A 21494-nucleotide genomic window follows, 5' to 3' on the forward strand; every position below is an offset into this window, starting at 1 on the left:
TTCAGCTCAGGCTAAGTTTTGCCATTTACCGCTGACTTTTTATCCACCATTTCGCAGTATATTGACTATCTAGGCCATTTCCTTTCAAATACTATTTGTGACGGCAATTGCCCTGTATCCCTGACAGAGACTATTCTCCATGAAGTTTTCTGGAGTGATTGAGATAAAAATAAAAATGTTCTGATATTTCCCCCCAGGAAAGTGCCAGTGGTTTCCGGAGCTCAAATAAGCTTTAACTACATCCCACAGAGCATCGCCTCATAGTGTATTATTAGTGTGATCAAAGAGGATCAAAACACGTTCCCAGGAAGGCCTAAGCACCATCCACGTTGGACATTATCATGTGAACGTGCCACATGGAGCTCTCTGTTTCCGAGTGTGTTTCCACTGTAAATTGGATAGCATTTATGTCAAGGAAGACCTGTATTAACGACAGCGACCAAAACAAACGCTCCCTCTCAAGATGCATTTTCACCTCCTTGGGAGTGCTTGTTAGGCGTTCACGGGAGAGCAGAAAAAAAAAAAAACCACAGGCTTACTCAACCCAGGGACAATTGCGTTAACTCAGCGTCTACATTTAAGAATTCATTTTTGCTTCCGTCAGGAGGGAAGAGAAACAGGTCACCATTACCCGCTTGCCAGAAAAAAAAGAAAAATTTCTCTCTTGTTCAGTCATCTTGTAAAACCAATCAAGACGCTTCATGTTATCAATGCACAGAGTCACCCTGCTTGTAACCTTGTGATTCCAGGGTTCTTGTTAGCACTCATCATCAGAAAGTTCCTGTGGAGTCCACCTGTTTACAGGAGAAGGGACATCGTGTGCAAAACAGAGCAGTTATTCAGTTACAGGTAGCCTGTGGCAGATCCCGGACTTTTGTGTCTGATAGATCTGATTTCAAATCCTACCACCACTTGTCCCTCTCCCTGCATGATCTGGAGACCATTACTCAGTCTCTCCAGGGCTCCGTGTGTCTGTCTAGGAAACTGGGATAAAAGACACTACCTAGAGAAAAACGGAGGGTTGTATGTCAAAACACATAAAAGGCTCGGACACACACCAAGCTGTCCTTAAATATCCATTCTCTTCTTCCCTCTGAACTTCATGGTAGCATTAAGGTGTATTTGTAATCTAAGTTTTTCAGGTTCCTCTGCCCTGTATGTATCCAGTGTATATCCCTGCCTCAGCGTGAGTGTGCCCTGCACAGAGCAGTCAAAAGCTTACAGTCAATAACTCACCATCATCGATTTACAGCATTCAAGGATGAAAAACAAGGCTGCAGACTGTCTTCTCACTTGGTTCTTTTGGTAGAGGAATTTCAACAATTCCCTGACGTAGCATTCCAATCCACAGATGCTAGACATCGATTTCCAATTCAATGCCACCTTCAGGTGAGACCATTTACTATTACTATTACTATTACTATTACTATTACTATTAAGTAGTTGGTACTACTGTTTGCTGTGATCAAATTAAAAAATCTTCATAAACTAGAATTTAGATTTCTCAAACGGAACTTATACTTATTTAAATTCAGGGTGTTAGTGTTGTTATAATCCAAATCCTACTTTGGGGGGAAAAAAACCCCTGTTTTTGGTAAACATTACTGTAGCCCTTCTGTGGACTTTACGGCAAGACATTTTGTGACTTCAGCTAAAACGCTCTATCTCCCGCACGCTGTAATCTTTTGTTTAGGTTACCACATTTCTTAGTCAATTCAAAGTGTTACCTAACACTTTATTGGAAAACCAGAAGTGCAAAATGAACCCCAAGCACTCCTGTCACCATGGGAAATGCTGACGAGACACATTATATGCATTATATCTTTAAGTTGTTAAAAGAAAAAAAAACTGTGTGATTTTTAAAAACCACATTTGGGTATTAGGTGTAGCAGAATCAGAGGAATTCAGTGCCGAAAAGATATTTATAGAGCATCTAATCCAATTCCCTTATTTTATAGACTGAGAAAACCTTCTTCGGCCTAAGGTTACCCCAGTAAGTCTGAATCTGTCCACCCAGTGCAGGGAATATTTCAAACTGGATTAATCAAAGCAGAGTTCCTGAGAACCTAGGAGAGGGAGCAGAATTGCGAGAGCCTACGTGTGTCTTCCCAAATTCAGTCATTATTTCAGAATTTTAAGCATGGGAAGAATGGAGGGAATTCCAAAGTGAATATGAAAACTAGACCATGCGACTCATATTTAGGAAAAAAGAACACACACGCGGCCACAGAAACAAACACGTGCACAGCCACGTGCCTTGGAGGGCTGCGCACGGCCTGACTCACACGAGGTTTCGGAGAGTCGCAGCCGGGAGCAGTCAGGGGGCCCCACCCACGTGCGGGCCGCTGCCTCCCGCCCAGCCCCCGGGGGCGCGCGCGAGCAAGCCTACGTGTTCATCCTGATCGTCGGGAGGGAAAACAGCCCCGTTCTCTGCTCACGTCTTTAAGTTAGGGAAAATACAGAGGATGGGTCATTCCTCCCGGCAGTATTTCCCTCAGGCCTTTCTGTCTCTTCTGGGGCTGATCCTGGGTCCTGCGGTCCAGGTGATTTCCCATCACCACCAGTGTCACTGGTCAGACCCCCTCAGGAGCCTCTGGTACAGCGGCCTCGAGTGGGTCAGTGTGATGGGCGGGGGTGGGGGGCGAGGGGAGATGGAGGAAGCGCGTGTATTGGGAGAGAAACTCGAAGGTGAAGTTCCAGGATTCTCAGCATCACTCTCGGGGAGGACGGAAGTTGGTGAACATTCTTCTGGGACACTCAGCCTATTAACTGCATAGATGCCGACTGTCCCGGGACGCCTCCCCCTCGCTGACACGGACACCCACTTTCCTTGGGGCCCCAGTTCTACGCTGTTTCTAACTTTGATTGTAAGGCGAGGACATTTAGAATAAATGCTGCCATTGACTTGCCTCTAGGCCTCTACAGATTTCCTGAAGGAGAGTTTATTTCTCAACTTTTGTGCTTTTAACAGCACCTATGATGATGTTTTGCTTATTAAATATTCAGCATATGTTTGTTGATATTAAAATTATATTGTCAATACGTGACAGTAAAAGGAATCCAATTTAAGTTAGACCGTTGTAATTTGGGAGGGCTATTATCAGAACACCTCTCTCTGCAGAAGAATTCTAAAGTGGTAAGATTTACCATTTCTTGAGCAGTATCTATGAGTCAGGCCCTCTATGAGTGCTCAGTATAAAATGATCTTATTTGATAATCACAGCAACTCAACAGACAGTCCTTTGAAAAAGTCATTCAGCATCTTTCCAGACAAAAACAACTAGGTCTGTGGAAATAAGAAGTGAGAGGTGAAGCACACAGATGCCAAACACAGAGTCAGAATTAAGTCCCAGGTCATTTCACTGTCAGGGCTGGGCTCTCCCGTTCTCTGACACTGCCATCTCTGAAATACAGGCAAAACCAACAACTAAACAAACAAAATCACATCTGACTTTGTTAGTCTACCGAAGGTAAACAGAGGAGGGACACATGACTGAAAATACACTTCTTATTGTCACCTGCTCAAATGAAGAATGCAAACGTTATGCATTAGACAGGTGTCTTCAACTGAAGTCTTCTACTGGTAATGGAAGGACAACAACGATTTGGAAGAGGGTTTTGAGACAAGAATTGGCAACGTTTGGTGCATCAATAATTGCAGCAAAGGAGAGTGGAGACTGACAGATGATTAAGGTTTTGTGTCCCAATGGCTCAAAGACCATCACTGCCACTTAGAAAGTTCAGGAAAGAGGCAATGAGAGGTGGCAAGAGCAGCAGAACCCACTGCACACCGCCCCACCTCTCCAAACCCTGCGAAAGGCGAGGTGGGGGGACTTGAAAAAAATACAGAACATTGACTCTAACCTCTGTCTACAAAGATCTAAACATGTCTTACGTGTCATTTCAGTAGAAGAGCTTTTTTATGAAAATAATCTCAAGGTACTAAACGCCTTTGACAGTAAATGAATCACAACGATGCTAAATTTTAATGCTGGCCATGTGGTTGGACTGTGTGCACACATTTCTTACACGTAATACATTTTGGACTCAGCGAAGGGTGTGAGGAAGGAAAAGGAATCTGCGACAGGTTCAGGAAAAGAGAAGATGAGAGCTGCCTGGAGGGGGCGATGTGAGTGGCCCAGACTCAGGAGTCCGGTTCCATCCCTGCCAACCACCATGTGTGAGAAGGAGGCCTGTGCTCAGCACGTAAGAGCAAGGAACTCTGCTGCGGCCACTGGAGAGGAAACGTCAGATAGGCAAACCACGGCGACACCAGGCCACGCGTGAAGGCCTCCTGTGCGCGCTCTGAAGACAGCCGATGAGAACTGCCCCATCACCATACCGATGCAGTGTACGGATGTGCGCTTTTTCCAAAGAACAATACTGTTTCTCAATGGGACTCCTTGATGCAAAAGGAATCACATGAATAATCACCTAGAAACATAGAGTACTACTTCCTCCTTCTAATCAGGGCAATAAATAATAAAGAGGAGAATTTTAAAAAAAAAGAGTGAAAAATAATTTAAGAATACTGCATAAAATAGATCCACACACCCTGAAAGACTTCTTATTGTAAATTGGCTGTAGTGTAAAAATAAGTTAAAATTACTTAATTTAAACATAATTTGGTATATGCAGCCTTTAGCAGATACTGAAAATTAAACAGGGCCCAAAGAACCGTTTTTTAAAAAAAATTGGATTTCCACCTTGTCCCATAACACTCCAGCATCTTCTTTTGACTTGACATTTACAGCCTCTAAAGAGCTCATTAAAAACACTGCATTTTCTAAAATTTACTATTATTCTCAACTTGAAATAGAAATACCAGGAATTTAACAATTTCTGAGGTAGATGATGGTTTAATCTCCTAGGTAAGGACAAATAATTTAATTGTTTCCATCAGCTTCTCCTCGATGGGAATCCCAACTTGAGAAGCCTTGTTTTATCTGTCCTCTTTTTCAGGAAACATGATGGCTACAATGCCACTGACTAGAGAAGGGGTTTCAGATGGGAAACCTTGTTAGGCGGATGACACACTGTTATAAAGGGGCTCTGTCTCCATTAAAGTTTCACATATTTGTTTACTAGCAGAATAAGATGAGATAAACAGAACACACAGCAAGGAATCTAGGATTAAACAAAATAAATCTCTCCTGACTCAAACCTAATAACTGGCTTCAGAAGCTCTCATAAATTATTAGCTTCCAAATCATTCAATGTGCCTGAAACATAGAGTGTGTCACTGATGTACTTGAAGTTCACCTAAGAAACTGGATCATCAAAATGTGCCGACAAAAACTGCCAGCAGCGATGGCACCTTGCAATCAATCACATATCTGTTTCAGAATTATAAAGTGTCTGAGAGCTATAATTTCATCTGCTTCGAGCTGCATATCATTTAAAACTTTATATTCTCACGGAGAAAGAAAAAGGAAAAACATTCGTCAGCTGCGGCTTCCTCTTTATAAAGACCCGCTGTTTCCACAGCACCTTCTGGCTTCCTTATTTTAATTTGTGTTTCAGAAACCTTTTTCCCCCCAAGGGGCTATGTGTGATATATCGTTTATGAACACAGTAGTACAGTCAATTCCCAATTATCTGTCCGAAAGGAAACCTGTGGTGGTTTCGATTATCCAAAATCATTTCATATTTGACTTTCAAATACATTATGTGCATTTTCCCTGGGAGGTTTACCTGCCTGTTAGAGCTTTGCTAGAACTAATATTAAAATATGTTTGCATTCCTTGAGCTCATATCAACCGACAACAGTAGGCAGCATCCCAGCAGTGGGCAGCAGGAGGAAGTCAGCCTGGGACGCAACGTTCCAGGAAGAACTGTCAACATCAGCTGCCAGACGTGGGTAATTGAGAGGTGGCGACAGAGGTATTAGTTATTTTTTTTAATTCCAAAGAAAAAAATCTCTTTGAAGCATTTTAATGGAAAAGACCATATTTTAAAATATTAAGTAAAAGTCAGATTTTTATTTTAGCTTAACTCTTTAGCTGTGAAGCACAAACTCATTTAATTAAAAAGTATGGAACACTTTTGTGAGTGGTTATTTATAGTTACAAGTTTGTTATCAGGGAATAGCTATCCATCTATCATTTTTATCTTAATACGACATCAAGAAACTATTCACTGTCATTGGTTATTAACGGCTAATTTCTTAAGGATTATTTGCTACCTTGATGCATCGGAATTAGAGCTAAAGGCAATGATGAGCTAATTAGCTCAATCTACTTTTAAAAATTAAATCACCTCATTGATTATCCTGTTTCCTCATTTCTGGTCTCACCATGCTTTTAAAAATCGTGTAAATATTCAGCTGAATGAACAGACATATTCTTTCCTGTCACCCTAAAAATTAAATTTTAGGAAGATAAGATCATATTTATTCTTTTAAAAAAAAATTAAGTGATTTATTTTTAACAGAGGTACCAGGGATCAAACCCAGGACCTCATGCATGCTAAGCACTCGCTCTACCACTGAGCTATGCCCTGCCCCCATATATGTTCTTTATTATTTAGGAAGAATATATAATTATAGCAAGTATTTTAAACCGTTAATGCTGTTCATTCATTGTAGATATGACGTTAGTTAAGAAAAAGTGGATATTGTTACAGTCATAAACAATGGCCAAAATTGACACTCGTGCTTTATCAGCATAATATGAAAACATTAAATAAGCTCAAGAAATGCTTTCTCTATTTCTCCTGGGAACCAGACTGAAAAATCAGGATGCCAGTGCCTGTTTCATAACTGACACTCGCCCACGTGTTGGATCTGTGAGATCTGGCAGGCAGCGGGCCTGTCAGATGGCAGGTGGCTGGCCGCTGAGTTGAGTGGAAAAAGGCAGGTTGTGGAGGAGAATGAGCGATGTCAGAAGAGCACCGTCCAAGGCAAACCGAGAGAGCTGGTCATCACACAGGAAGAAATCTTTTGAACGTTAAGTCAGAAAGAGCTTTGAGCTGAGAGATCCAGCCCTTTGATGGTACCTTGAACGACAAGCTGCTCAGACAATTCCTAAATCCATATCCTAAGGCCCTCGTGCTCTTCTCTGTCGCATTTCTGCATCTTCTGGTCCTTCTCCCCCCCCACCCACCCATTGCCTCTCCCTACCACTTCCCTGCGTTTTCTAAGAGCCGCAGTCATACCCAGAGAACTCTGCACTCTTGGCGACCCAAAGTGTCCCATCTTAAGCAAGAAGAAAGCCAGACTTTGAGTAGATACGAACAAAGGAATTTCTGGACCAAATGTGGAGACACAGAAAGAGAGGAGAGAACAGGCATAGATTTTATGAGACAGAACTCAGGAAAAATACTGGGGGTCCTGGCTCTTTAGGTATATCAAGTTTTGCAGTTGCCTTGTTCAAATTTGATAGTAGATAATCTTCTGAAGTTTGTCTTCACTATCGCTCAGTGGATTTGAGTGTAGCTGAGTGTGGCTGGGATGATGGGAGAGGGAGATTAGGAGGTGTAGATGGTCTGGGGATGACCCAGTTTGACAGGTAGGCGGATGGAGGGGACAGTGACACCGCTGATGTGCTTCAGTGATGAAAGGCTTTTGGTATTTCTGAATCATGGATTACACAAAATAACACAGAGACAGTTTCACCCTACCTCTAACATGCAGAGATATTGGAAATTTTCTCTGAAAAGAGAATACACTTTTCGTAGGAGATCAAAGGCTGGAGACCTTAGATGGGCTCTCCAGTGAATCGATTCTTCTGCTCTCATTGGATTCAATCATCTAAATCGAGGCAAAGCCAGTGAATCTAAAATGTTCCAGGCAAAATTAAAACCTAGGACTGAGTCTTTATGCCGTCCTTCACCCCATCCAATCCGCCTGCAATCCTGTTAGCTTTAAACATACACACCTTTCTCCACCTGCACTTCCAGTCTCCCCATCTAAGTTGTCATGACTCTCTTTTCAGAGCAACTGAGATAGTTTAACTGCTACCCTCACTTCCCTACAACTCACTGCTCACGGAGCTGCCAGTGTTCCTTTACCAACATCAATCAGGTCCACCGCTCAGAACCTTCACTGGCTTCCCACTGCTCCCAGGATAAAACCCAGATGCTCTACCGCGGCCTAGAGGCCCCTCTCGTGGGATTTAGATGCTACGCCTGCAAGCTCACCTCCGACAACCGTCTCCCTGGCTCACTGATGTGCAGATCAAGGGCGTCCCCTGCTCTGGGCTTCTGCACTTACTTCTCCCTCTGCCTGGAGTACTGTTCACCCAGTTCTTTGGTGGGATGTCTCCTCCTTATCCTCCAGGCCTCCACTCCGTGTTACCCTGCATTTTATTTCCTTCATAGCATCCAGCATAATATGGAAGGTCTTAGTGCTTTGCATCATTCTTATTTGTGTAATATATCTCACCACACCAAAATTGAGAGAGGGACTTCGAAGTCTTCTTCTCCTGTAAGAACACCCACCATGTAACTGATACTCAATGAGTGGTTGTTGAATAAATGCATGGAAGGTGGAATCTTCCCATGAGGACCCACCTTCCACACTGAGTATCAAATGTCTAACTTATGAATTCAGGCAGACAGTCAATCTAAAATTGAGGTAAGTAGGAAGTAGTTAGGAGATCTAGATTTTGTGCTAAAACTAGAAACCTAAAATTCTTTCTTACAGTAAAATTATCATCAGCCAAAGTAATCTTTAAAGCAACTATGTTGCAGGAGGTAAAAAGCTGGGGTTCTGAGTATCTGGAGTGACTATGTTCCAGTGATCCACCCCAGCAGTCATCAGCCCTGGAATCGGGGTTTCTGGAAAGAGAGTCACTAAGAATAAGAGGAACAGGACAGCTGAGGGAGGGCCATCGTCAACATCTGACATTTTGTTCTCTCATGTGCTGTGGCAGGTTCTTTGCTGAAGGATGCAGCGGGTTGATTATTACTATTAAATACTCTTAACAGAGGGGCTGGAGTTGGCAAGCAATGCACCAAAGCAGACAGCTCAGTGACTCATCACGGACTAAAACAACCAGCAGTAACAAACAACTCAAGAGCAGGTTTCTCACTCTGTTTGTATTTAACTAGAGAATCTGGAAGAGCTGCTCAACTGTTCTAGATTTTGAACTTTCAAGTTGTACATTTTAAACAGATTTCTCTCTTATAAGCATTATCAAGTAGGAATTTTTTCAATAAACATGTTTGTAAAACAGTTTCAGAATTACATAATTATTGTAAAGATAGTAGAGAGAGTTCCTATAAAGCCCCTCTCCAGTTTCCCACATTATATGGTTTATCTGCCACATTTAATGAACCATTATTGATATATTCCTATTATTTAAGTCTACACTTTTTTTCAATTTCTTCAGCTTCCCCTCCCTTCCAGGATCCCATCCAGGACCCCACACTGCATTCAGTCATTGTGTCTCCTTAGATTCCTCTTGGCTGTAACTGTTTCTCAGACTTTCTGTGTCTCTGATGACTTTGAAGTTTTGCAGAATACTACTCAGGTATTTTGCAGAATGTCCTCCTATTGGAATTTGCCTGTTGTTTTCCTCATGACCAGACTCGGAGGGTGAGTTCTGGAGAGGAGGACCACAGAGACGGAGCGCTCTTCTCATCCTGTCACATAGAGGGTCCAGATGACCAACAAGGCTGTTGGTACCACTGCTGATGCCGACCTTGACTGCCTGGCCTGAGGCAGGTTCGCTAGGCTTCTCCACGGAAAAGTTACTCTGTTTCTTTGGTTAAAAAATAAATTCTCTGTGCACAGCCCGCACTTACAGACCGGGACATTCTGTTTCACCTCCTCAAAAGCTGAATCACTTTCCTCCACAGGGTATTTGTCTTTTCTCTTCATTTATTCAATCATTGACTTATACCAGTATGGCTCATTGACATTTATTCTATACTTTGGGTTATAATCCAATACTACTTTATTTTACTGCTCAAATTGTTTCAGCTTTGGCCACTGGGGACTCCTTCCGACAGCTCCCGTGGGCATTTGACACCTTCCCATCATAGTGTTTTGTTTTGTTTTGAGCATCTCCTTCCTTTCTGGAACTATAAGATGCTCCAGGCTCTTCTTATATATTTTCTGTCCGAGTCCTAGAATCAGTCATTTCTCCAAGGAGCCCTGGTTCCTTTCACTGTAAAATGGTATTAGAAACCAAGATCTGGGTGCTTGGTATTTCAAACAAAAATTTTGACCAATACTTTATAATATGCTCCAATACTGTATGTGTCAATACAAAATAAAAATCTACTCTGAACTATCATATAAATGTTATCAACATTATTTTTAAGTCAGCTATAGAATTAATCCATAATAATTCCATAATTTCATCATATGCTATATAGAAACTAACCTATATCCATTTATGATATAGAAATCTAGGATTGTGGAAAAATAGTGACATTAAAAAAAAAGAGTTAATTTCTTTTTCTGGTCCATCTGTATTAACCAAACATATCAATTATATTTCTCCTTCTAAGATATGGGGATCTGGGGCATGTCCTTTCTTTTTTTCTCCCTACCTCAAATGAGTAAGGGAAACAAACAAGAAAAGGTTTAATGTCACTAACATGGATTTTTAATGGAATAAACTTGTTAAGTTTCACTGAATGGAGCTACTCATCCCACTTAAGAAGAGACAATCTCATTTTGTTGCTTTTCAAAATTAATTTTAAGAATGATAACTTATCTTCTACCATGAATCAACTAGCTTTAATTATTGGTAATTTAACAAATTTTAATCGTATCAAGAAAATTTAATCTTAAATATTATATGTAATAATTTTTAGTCATTTAAATAGAGTTGAAGAAACTTAGGTAATTTAAACTTATTTAAATTATAGAGGAAAGTTCCACTCCATCAACGTTGTCTCTTCTATCTCACTTCCCCCAGTTGGTTGGTTCTTCCAACGGTGAAGGAAAACACTAAGAGTACTCTGACAGCATCTTGCTGAGGATTTGAGGGTGAGCAAGTCACCAACATAGGACACAGCCTGCCAGGATCACTGTCTGGGTGTGGAAAGTACGAAGGGGAGCGTAAGTGTTGGATCTCAGCCTATCAATGGGATATTATACAAGATTTATATCCCATCAGTAAGGTCAACCATAAACCACTTCAGTTACCACTCATTTTTTTTCTCCCAATAGTCAAAGGGAACTATTGAACTAAAGAAGAAGGCAGTTGGCTTTGCATAATCTTATAATTAAACAGTTAAATCAATTAGATTAACTTGCTATTACGTTCTTTCAGGATTTATTTAGAACAAGGGCAATTATTTGAGGTCAAGGTTCAAAAAGAGGCAAATGGTAAGAAAACCTACTTCCAGTTCTCCTGTGAAAGGGGGAAGAGTGTATGAACATTTGATTCGAGGAAGACAAATGGGAGATGATCACAGGCTTCTGCCTTGGAGACTGCTGGACACAAAAATAGCCACCGTTCATGTATTAAGTTCTTTCTGTTTCAAACTGTACTTTGGTTTCAACACACAGTACATATGCATCTTCAGTTTGCTGACTCAGCTTGGATGGCCGGTCTTCCTGGTGGCCTTTAAGAACCCTAGGTCTGATGGGTATTCCGGACATGTGTCCCATAGTCCCTTGATGTTCCTCCCACCTTGTCATCCGCTCTACTTTTCACACTACACTGTGACTGTCTTTCCCTCTATTTACCACTGCATTCTCCACTGTCACCCCAACCCCTTGCAGAAAACCCCAATATTTATCTCATTCATCTTTCTATTCAAGTGCCTTCTAGAGCAGTGATGAGATGGATGTTTGATTAAATACATGAGTGACTGAAGGAAAGAATGAAGGATTGAAGCTTACTTGTCTCATGCGTGTGCTAAGTCAGGCACCAGGAGTCTTGGGAGAAGAGATCAACTGAATCCAGTAATTAAGACAAATTTGGTGGACGATGGATGTAAAGCACATCTTTAACATTTCAAATACTATCTTTAACAATATTAGTATTTCTTTTTTGTATCCTTGCCCAGTTTTAAAAGATCAAGCAACTATAAAATTAAAGATCATGCCCCATAATTTGGACTCCTGCAATTACGACACAGCCTGGGCTGAAACAAACAAACAAAAAATCAACAGGTAGTTTCAATACTAGAGGCTCCCCTACAAGCCTTTAAATATACAAAGAGTATACTTCACATTCCTAAAGTAAGGCATATTTCAAGTGTAGATCTTCCTTGATTTACGATGGGTTTATGGACTAATAAACCCATCGTAAGTTGAAAATAACTTAAGTCAAAAATGCACTGAATGCACCTAATCTCTGGACATCACAGCTTAGCCTCACCTACCTTAAGTGTGCTCAGAACACCTACATTAATTAGCCTGCAGTTGGGCAAAATCATCTAACCCAAAGCCTATTTATACTATAAAGTGTTGAACAGCTCATGCAATTTGTTGGATATTGCACTGAAAGTGAAAAACAGAATGGTTGTTGGGGTGCAGAATGGCTGTAAGTATATCCTTGTTTACTCTTGTGATGGCGTGGCCGACTGGGAGCTGTGACCGCCACTGTCCAGCGTAACATACCACCTGTCGCTGGCCCAGGAGAAGATCAAAATTCCAAATTCCAAATACAGTTTCTACCAAATACCTATCACTTTCACACATAAAGTCAAAAAACTGTTAAGTTGAACCATCGAACCATCATAAGCGTTATTCATAGCAATCTTATTATAAATGTGCTATTGTTGGTAAATTAATGTGGACAAAGATAGGGTTTTATGTTGGCTGCATTAATCATCTTCAGTTTTTGTGTTACTGTAAGTGGGAAGGCTATGGTGCAGGGTGGTGGAAGACAGATTTTCTTAGCCACCACCTCATAAGCTGTGTGACCTTGGGGGATTCATTTAGCCTGTCTGGTCCTTTGTTTCCTAAACTTTAAAATTAAGATAATGACATGCACAATACACCGAGGTTGCCTGTGACTAAATGCTGTAGGCGAAGCTGCTAACATAGTGCTTGGCATAGAAAATGCGCTTGGTGACTCTTTGCCATCCCCTGTCCCCTTTCCTATCAGTGTACCTTGACCTAGTAACACAGTTTACTTCTATGATTTTAGAATTCTGTCTTTGTACTAATTCAGACGGTCCTTTCTTCAATGGGCTTGAATTAGTGAGACTGACTTGTTCGTGGTTTTACAAGGGCCCAGATGCTCAGCAATTTCTTCTCTTCTAGCTTATTGGACATTTATGAATCACACTGCACAGGCAATAGCAGAATGTCTCATGGAGAAGCTCTTCTCAGAAAATATTTGGCCGGATTCCCAGGGCACACTGTAGTCAGAATGGCAAAGAAAACTTCTGACTTGACCACTGAACCAGAAGTCGGGAAACTTGAAAGTGATTTTGACTTCGCAGCAGACTCCCTTTGCCAATCAAAGCCCAACCTCGCTGTGTCTTCATATTTTGGAAAAGGTCATCTTTCTCTGCCTCTTTTGGAGGAGACTGAGGCCTATAAAGGACTCTGAACTCACTTAAGAAAGACAAATACAAACATATAAAGTTTTATTGCCTTTGAAAACAATTCTCTTTACTCATTAAAGGGAGGTCTTGCTGTATCAGTACCAGCTGACCTCTCCGGGGTTAGTGAGTTGATGAAGCTCTGATTAAGGTTTTATGAGGCAATCTCTGTAACACAGCGTGGAGTTCACCGGGGTACCTTCCTATTTCCTCATTCCATATTTCTTATTACAAATTAATTCAGTACTTTCATGAAACACTGTCCTTTTTTAATCCAATGGAAAAGAGATCCCTGTGCCTACTTTGTAAAGACAGCCTTTTCTGAATAATGCTGCTCATTGGAACCTACCAGTAGGGCAGGATAATGAAAGCCGGTTACAAGATGTATTAAGTATGCATACTCTGGAATGTCCTAGAAGAATCAAATCATTCAATGGCCCAAGTGTCTAAGGAACTAATGACATGGCAGAAATAAAGAAAGTGACCACTTCCTCATTGGAAAGATGAAGATACATTACTAATTTATCAGGGTCTCTTCTGAACTGCCTACCACCCAAATGGCAGTGGAGGCACCACAGGATAAAATGCCTTTTTTGATGTGATGATATCTCTGACTCTCATGTATATATTTTTTGAAAGTGTTAAATCTATAGACTGGGGAAATTCTAGAATGTTCTTCCCTTGGAGGTGCTGCAGTAATGTCATGTCAGAGAGCGTGGACAGAAGTTGCCACTTAAGATGAGGAGGGAGGGAGAGACTGGCTCAGGATCTAGAAATAATTTCTGAGCTTCACAATGCTGAGCAGTGTGATTACCCTTTGCGTGGGAACAAGGTGTGAAAACGGTGTCCAAAAGGCAGCAGTGATTTTTAAAATGAAAAAAAAAAAAGTGGGAGGCATCTAATTGGAGGAAGTTTGAAAGACACTGATGTGAAGTAGGTCGGCTCACAAGACGGTATGATTGAGCACTCACTATATACCAGGAGCCGTGCTAGGCACATGGGATTCAGGAGAACACAAGCCACATAGGATTTTTTAGTTCACATTTCGTAGTAGTTAAGGGGGGCATACTGCAAGGAGTGATAAGTCTGTGATGAGATGCTGAGTGGAAATTCTTCTTTTATTCTGTAAATAAGACTAACATCCAAGGTTGAGAACTGTAGGGGCAAACACACCTCATTTTAAAAACAGCTCCAGGAGGAGCCAACGAGTAGAGTCCGACTTTTCCAGCTCCCGCAAGGTTCCATAAGAGGCTGCAAAACCTGCCTTGCCAAGTCATCGCACTCTCGATGTAAGGAGAGGAATGGGGTGAGAAACGGGGGGTTACAGCTCCAAACACCCTGAACACAACCCTTTAAAAAAAAAAAATCTCTCGCATGTATATAATGCTGTTTCTAAGTTAAAATTAACCATTCAGTTCCTCATTTTCTTTGCGTGAGTCTCAGAATGATCTGGAATATTCAGTAGGTCCACTTTGACCTAACAGGACTGTGTTCGAGGGCTCTGGGTGATGTTTTAGATTTAACACAGGCTTGTCCCTCTGTCAAGGATAACAAGAGTGGTTCGAAGCTGTCTGTGATGACGGTGAACTTCAGACGGGAGTTTATACCCGTGCATCCAACAAGAAAAAGTGGGCAGGAGAAAAATGAGAAAGAATGGGTCTGAGGTAAGTTGTGTCAATTCATGGAAAATCAATGGAAGATTTTTTTTCCAAAAGATTAAAGGTAGAAGGATTAAGATGCAAAGAAGTTATTGTTGACAGTATTTCAGAGATAACACTGTGGATTCGGCAGTAGTTTAAGACTGTCCAGTGGAGGGGCTCGTTGGAGAAGAGAGAAAGGATGTGCAGAGGGAAGGAGACCCCAAAAGAACTTCTTATGTCAGAGAGTAAGTATCAGAGAAATGCTCCCTCTTTCCTTAACTAGAAAACCAGACAGTCTTTAAGGGGCAAATGCTGGTATTGAGAACATGAAGGAGAATGCAGATCTTCTGTCCACCTCTCCTTCCCCAGAGGGTGATTCATCACCCATCCTGCCCAAGAGAAAGCAATTTTACACGACTGGGTCAAATTTTCATATTACAGTTTGTGATGTGCATTTTTTTGAAGTCAGAATCCCATGTCCACAACATAGTTGGGAGGTTGGGGGGTGGGGGGACTGTTACAAAATAAGCCAGAGGCATGAAACTTCTTTAATCCTGAGTCCTGAGTAGGGTTCCTGGCCTGAAATACTCCTTTCTGACCCAATGTTCTGAACCAAACCTTAAAGGCCACATTTCTCCCATCCCTTTAGAACCCAGAACAGGCTTTGAGGAGCGAGATTCTTGCTGCTTCTCTCTGGAGTCCCACTCAGAAAACTCTGAGGTCTCCAGGAACAAAGGAACTTTACAAGAAGAGGTGACCTCTGAGCTAAAGACATTGGTCACAAGTCCTCTCCCCTAAAACTCTGAGCTGAAAAGTCTTTCCTTCAGATGTTTTTGAAATGCTCTTGGTAGGTTCAGTTAGTAAGTTACTTATGGAAGAATTTTGGAAATACATCCAAGTCTTTAACAAATGTTTCAACACCTAAAAATAATTTAATGGAAATAATCAAAGATGCAGAGATCTATATTCTGTGTTTTCCAAATGTATCATAAGATGCTGAAAACAAATTATACACTATAAATTAAATAAATTGTATCATGAGATAGACTGAAAAATTGTAGCACTCAGAAAACTATATAGCTATTCATGATCGCTTTTGTTAAAGAAAAACTACTAGAATATAAAAGAGAAGTTTCCTTTTCACACTGGTGGCTTCGTAAGGCACTGAACTATTTTAATAGTTTGATTTCTAGTCCCTTTACTTCTGCTAATATGCAGATTTAAATATATTCAAATAGGCATTTATTTCAAAATTTATATCTCCAATGACGATCCCACTTCTTCCCTCCAGAACCATGTACCATTTCTTATTTAAAATTTTTGTTTTGTGTGTTCCATCTGCACCGAAAACTCAATGTGTTGAAAACCAACTACCATTATGCCTATTTCAAGATACGGTACAGTCACCTTCAAGCCAGGAATCTCAGGGTCATTCTTGATTCATTCCTGATTCTTATCTTCCACACCTACACACTGAACACTCTGCTTCCTAAATGTGGCTGGGATTCGCCACGGTCATAACCCTAGCCAACAACTAGCTCTCATAGGAACCACTGGGAAAGCCTAAACCCTAGTCTCCACATCCAGTTTTGTCCTCCTGCAACCCGATCCTAATTCTGAGTAACATTTTCAGTGCATTTCATACAAACGGGCTTTCTGTTTCTTTCAGTACAAAAGGATGAATCCCTAACATTGTACAAAACACAGCCATTGGGTCCCCTGCTTTCTTTTGCTGCCACTCTTTCCTTCTAGAATGCATTTTTCTTTCTCACCCCAAGGATGTAATGTCCTTCTTTCTGTCATCCTTTTCTAGCCGCCAACATCCCCCCATCTAATCCTGCTATTCAGCTAACTCACTCCTTCCCACTGGTCCTCAGACACAGCAGTGGACGCTGTGGAACTGCAGCATGGTCCACGTATTCATATGGTGGTCCAAGTTCACGGTGCCTTTTGGACCTGGGAACTAAACACCCATGCGGCAGCACCGACAGCCCTGCTTCACCTCAGGTCTCCGCCTGAGTGGCAGCGCGCGGGGAGCATCTGCCCAGCCCTCCCAGGCCCTCGGATGCCCGTTCACACACCTGCAGAGCTCTGCCGTCTCATTTCCCCACAGCAGCCTGGCCTCCTCCACAGCCCATAACATTTGCAATTATTTGTTTAATGTCTCTCTTCCCCATTATACTGAAAGCCCCATAAAGTCGGAATCTCAGCGGTCTTGTTGGCTGTATCCCCAGAGCCTTCAACAGCGTCTGGAGCTGGTGGGTGCTCAGTAAATAACTGGCTCCAATTCACACCCTACACATAAACTCATGATTTAAAACATGATGTCACGGGGCCTTCCGTGTGCCCCCTTCTGAAGGACGTTGGGCTTACGATAGGAAGAGCATAGGGCCAACAAAACCGGCAGGAACAGACTCTGGAACACGTACGCATATATCTCCTGACATGCTGTAGTGCCAAGGCCAAGCCCAAAACTGAGGAAGGCAGAAGTCTCCTCCGGCACCTGTGTCTTTGGAAATCCCTCCTGCATGCTTTCTTTTTCTTCTCAGATTATCACTGTAAGTCTCTATTTATTTCTTTTCTCTATAATTCAGACCACTTTTCTCCTATGGGTCAGTTCAAGTTAAAGTCATTCTGGTTCTGATGATGATTTAACCCATAAGGCAGAACATAACCACATGACACTTAAACATGCAATTGTAGGAGAAATTGATGGTTATTTTGAATGTAATAAAAATTGATGTCAATAGTCATTCATTATGGATTAAAAGGCATGATACACTCTAAAAGTCATTGGAATGGTATCAGAGTAAGACCCGAACAATTAGGGTTGACGTTAAAAGAAAAAAAAAAGAGTAGCAGAAATGACTTCTAATTTGTGAAACACAGAACTGGCATGTGTGTCTAGGCCTTATGAGGAATGAGAACTTTTTAGACCAGTTCAATTTTTAGAAATGTAAAACACACTCACATACATTCCCATGTATGAGCTCTCACACACACACACACACACACACACACTCGTACTCCTCCAAAGAATATACCATTTGAATAGGCGATATCTTTGTTGTTGAATCAACATCCATTAAAGATCAGTTTTATTTTTACGGTTATGTCTGTTTTGAGGATTAAACTTTCACAGAATTTGAAAAAGAAGATGCATTATTTTCCATGTTGCACATTAAGTGTCCCCTTAAAACTCATTAAGAGTTGCTTGAATTCACAAACTCTATGCTTGGTAGCAATGGGAAAAAAAAAAAAAAAAAAAAGAGGATTTTTATCTTCTGTCAGCAAGGTCTACCTTAAGATCAGCTTGTCTTGTTAAAGTAGGTCTGAGTTACCTGTAAGATATTGTTAAGAGAAATCAAGTCAGCTTTGACACTTCATTTTATGTAGTAAAGGCTGGTTACCTCTATTCACTGACAGCTACTAATGAGAGATCACTTCCTAAGATCATTACTGGAAATAAGTTCCCTCGTAAAAATTCATCTATTGGTGCCACATAATGCAAACTTTCAATTATTCATCCATCTTATTTATTACCCTGCATGTGGGGCTTTTAAGCATCTAGCTGTCCAGATTTCAGAACGCATGTGTTTATGATCACTGAGAAAGAATTAACAGTTTAATACGCCTTTTCTCTGACACTTTAAATGTTACTTTTTAAAGAGGACTTTTTCATTTGGAGCATAAATTAAAATGTAATTGGACACAGTTATTACTCTCGTTTACCCAGATCAGAGCATTAAGAGAAGAGCAAGTCTTTACGGTACCAACATGTTTCTGTGTGGGTCTTATTTCTAATCATTATTTGTTCTTTATTTCAGGACAAGCTTGGAGTAACTTTGGTCTTTTCTTAAGGCCCTGGAGGCAAGGCACATTTTAGAGAAAGAGAACTTCTGTGCAGGGACAGCTTCATCAAAGAGTTCAGTCCAGTTCTACTGAACACAGCAAATATGTTTCAAGCACTGACTACGTACATAGCACTGTGCCAGCTGGACTCCGGCCCCAGGTACCTGTCTCACAGATGTTACCCCTGGCCACAGGGGAGGTTAACTGGGCCAACGAACGACTCAGGTAAATGCAATGCTTGTGACCTCACGTTATCTGGTCAGTGAGCAGTATCTTCATTTCCAGGTGAAGCACTGTGACGTCACCCGTTTATCTATCTGATGCCCCTGGAAATAATTTATATTACACTGAGATTAATCACAATTACTCCACACCCCCCCAAATGTGATTAAATTTATCTTAGGCTGTCAGTTGTTAAGTTCTCTTGTTTCTCAAAAGGATTTATGCCTTTAGTATTTACTTCCCCGTTTCCATTTTCCTTTAGTTTTCTGTTTGAAGTTAATCCTTCTCCCGAAGAGAATGGAAAGTTGAACTGAGGAGTTCTTCCTTCTCTGCTGTCTGTTAACACGAGGCTGTCATCTTCAGAGGGCAGCTCTGCATTTCCCTTCTCTCTTCTGATATTTTCTAAATCTAAAATATACAATGGCAATCCTCTTCCCTTGACCTTCCTATTTCTCAGTAGTCTCTACTCACGCCACTGGAGCCTTTAGAAGAGGCGCCAACGGTGATGTGCAAGCACTGGACTGAGAGTTGGCAGACCTGGTTTCTGATTCTCACCCTGCCCCTCCCGGCTGTAGGCTAAGACAGTTTCACTTCGCTGAGCCTCTTTTCTCACCTGTATAATGGGTTCAATAATCTCCACTGTGTCTTCCCCATAGATGGGAAAATGTAAGTAAAATTCTTTAAATATATTGAATATAATAATTACAAACATAACATTTTCTTATGTATGCTACTTATCTAGGTCAAATTTATGCATATATTTATATCAAATATATACACACACACAAACACGTGTGTGTATCTGTGTGTGCTTGGTTATAAGCCCTTCATTATATCATAAATACAAGCCCTTGCAGAGTCACGTCTTGCTGAAGGAGCAGCCCCTGGTCACATGAACTCTTGCACACTTCCACTGGGGGGCAGCAGTGCGCGGTGGTGAAAGCACAGGGGCTGTGAAGCCATACTTCCTGGGACTGAATACCACTCATCCAAACACTGCTGGTTATCTTTGGGAAAGTTACTTAACCTCCCTGCGCCCCACTTTCCTTATTTGTAAAATGGGCTTAATAATTCAATCTACCTCACTGGAGTGTTCTGAGGATTCATTGATTAAATGCATTTAAAGCACTTCAAACAGTGACTGGCACGTGTAAGAATTCGGCAAGTATCAGCTGTTACTAGTGTTGTTACACAGTGAGAAGTCAGTCATTTAGACTTTCCAATGCTTTGCGAGCCATGTTTGTAGAAGGAGGTCATAAACTCTCCTGTCTAAATCTTTTGAATTTTGTTTGTCTAAAGTCTAGCATGATGCTAGAGGTACCTTTTCTAGTTGTCAAGGTAGAACTTATTTGATTTTAGAAAAGACAAAAATGTTATTTCTTGAGGATTAAGAACGATTTTATACCAATACTTGGGCTGAAAGTCATTTATTATAATGAGTACTTTGTAGAAATTAAGTGGCTTTATTTTTAATTATCATTATTAGGCAAGATATATGTCAAAAAAGGTAAAGTTCAACATAGAAGTGCATAGATTAAATATCCCTACTGTGAAATAGTAGATTTGAAATGACAGGTTGTTTTCATTTGATGGAATAATTCCATTTTTATTTTTTTCCTAAAAAAGTAGTCAGAGATGTGTATAAAGATTTATGTACTAGGTTCTTCAGTTTAAACCTTTCTGCGCAAAAATAAGGAATTTTTCAGTACACTGTGGTACAGTTACACAATAGAATATTGTTTATCCATTAAAATCATATTTTTGAAGAACATATCTCAGTATTTATGATATAAAGCTAAATAAAAAGAAACATAATCTACAAACTTCTATAGATTAAAATGTGAAGTGTATGTACACATATTACATTAAAAAAAAGAGACTGTAAGTAAATGTACCATAACATAAAATGTAATTTTCTTGGTGGGAGAATTATGAATGTTTTTATTACTATCTTCTTCAGAATATGTATAAACAAACATATGTGCATATATTTATATTTGTGTTTTCCAAATTTTCAGTTTGCTATACTTTTAAAATATAAAAAGAAAAAAAACTGCCACAAAATATTTCAATTTTTTAGTCCATTCCATCTTCAGATAGATAAAATAAAATACTTAACTGGAAATCCATTTACACAAAGCCATCAGAAAAACAGTTCAGTCAGACACTTCTAACATTCTTCACTTGGACAAACCACACTTAACATGTCCCCAACAAAAAAACAGACATTCGTGGAAAGCGGGAAACATTTTGTAGATTGGCACTTTCAGCAAACGTGGACCCAGAAGGCTGAGCTTTCTCTGCCAACACAAGAATGCTGGT

General features: G+C 40.7%; 1 protein-coding gene across 3 annotated transcripts in view; it reads right to left on the minus strand.

The window, feature by feature from the left end:
* Nucleotides 1–21494, minus strand: part of TENM3 (teneurin transmembrane protein 3) — a 2090952-nt gene that overhangs the window by 993280 nt on the left and 1076178 nt on the right. The gene's annotated exons all lie outside the window — the stretch shown is intronic.

Source organism: Camelus dromedarius, chromosome 22, assembly GCF_036321535.1.
Source record: "Camelus dromedarius isolate mCamDro1 chromosome 22, mCamDro1.pat, whole genome shotgun sequence".
Taxonomy (NCBI): Eukaryota; Metazoa; Chordata; class Mammalia; order Artiodactyla; family Camelidae; genus Camelus; species Camelus dromedarius.